The sequence below is a fragment of the Pseudopodoces humilis genome, chromosome 1 (genome assembly GCF_049639895.1).
Source record: "Pseudopodoces humilis isolate 2021_Gansu_Grassland_sample_001 chromosome 1, ASM4963989v1, whole genome shotgun sequence".
Taxonomy (NCBI): domain Eukaryota; kingdom Metazoa; phylum Chordata; class Aves; order Passeriformes; family Paridae; genus Pseudopodoces; species Pseudopodoces humilis.
The window spans coordinates 70,642,889-70,644,660 of NC_142200.1; positions in this window are offsets into that span (position 1 = coordinate 70,642,889).

The window sequence follows — 1,772 nt, forward strand, 5'->3', positions numbered from 1 at the left end:
AGGGGGAAACTAGACTCCAAGGCAGAAGCTTTGGAAATCGAGTGCCGAAAGACAGTAAAGGTACCATGCAGGACAGACACGATTAAGTCGTCTCGGTGGGCTGCTTTCAAGAGAAGGTACGCCATAAGGACTACAAGGGCCCCTGAAGAATATCCTTGCTGCCGAGAAGATGGTAATCCCCGCCGTATATTTTTATACGGGCGAAGGGCAAGGCAGAGGGATACACCGGTGGGGAATCCTGATAGTCCTGAATCTAGCCATGTGCTTGACCAAGGGAATGAGTCCTGAGGTACCTCTGGGGGAGCGTCCCCTGGGGAAGTGTGAGCAGTGTCAGACTGCCACAGATGCCGGACGAATAATTGACTGTCCTCCAGAACAACAAAAGGGGTTTTGTTTATCCAACGGCACTCAGTATAATCTCTGTGAACTAAAGGGGAGAGGTCTGGTGTTATCACTCAAGGGCAAGTTTTAAGGACGGGCAGTCTAAAACTCCTATGAGAAGAAAAACCAAAGCTACCCACTTTAGGTATAGGAGAGAAGTGGGAATGCTCCCTCCAATTCCAATCTGCAGCCAATGTAACAAAACTGTCTGGATAGAAGGAAAAAGACAATCCACCTTTCTAGCATATTATAAAGTCAACCCTTTGTGTTACAATAAAGCAAACTTAAAAATGTGTACCATAGGGGGGAAAGTGTATTGGGAAGGTAAAAATTTAAAACATGAAGAGAAAGCCTCCTTTAGTAATGAACCGATAATTCTTGATTTGTTAAAAAGTGATGATGACTGAGTATGTTTGCAATTCGATCAAGTGTTCTGCTTCTCCAGAGATGAGGAAGGGATGGACCCTGAAAACAAAATAAAACAACTAACCCTAGAATTAAAGAGGTGAGAAGTAGAAATTCGGAAAAAGAGACTAGAACAAGAGAGGCTTAACTCTCTTAGTGAGCACTATGAGCAATTAGAGAGACAGTACAACAATTGGGGATTGCCAGCCCCCAACCAGAATCTTTTCATAGACCTAATGCAAGAAATAGCCACAGAATTAGGTCTATCTAACTGTTGGATCTGTGGCGGTTTAAAGTCGGCTGAAAGGTGGCCTTGGAAGGGAGAAGGACTCACCCCAGAGCAACTCCTAAAATGGGAAGGCTCAAAAATGTCCAAAACAAAATGAAGACCCGAGGGATGGGTTATAGACCAAAGGATAATTGGTACCGTCTGCATTAGCAGAGAAGGAAAAGAATTCACTGATTTAGTAGGTTATACCCCGTGTGTAAGCACACTCACAGTGAATTCTGACAGTAAATCAAAAACTTGGCAACCTGAACCACCCGCAGGCTATTGGAGACGCACCCGGGGTAATCACTGCGAATGGGTTGAAATAATTGAACTATGTTGGTACAAAAGCTCCGGGGCCAATCCCTTCCAAGTACTAGAAGGCCTGAAAGAATATTGGGATGATCCGGCAAGAACAAACAAAGGCTGGGAAGCTCCCAATGGCATTTACTGGTTATGTGGCAAGAAAGCATATAGTGAGCTACCTAAGAAATGGAAAGGGTCTTGCACTCTCGGAATAATTAGACCCTTTTTCTTTACTCTACCCAGAACAGAAAGTAAATTGCTGGGAGCTCCCCTCTTTGAAACATTAAATAGACAAAAGAGGGAATTAAAATGGGAACTACCCATGGCAGGAGGCAGTCAGAAATGGAAAGAAGAAGAATGGCCTGCCGAAAGGATCATTAAGTATTATGGGCCTGCCACTTGGGCAAACGAT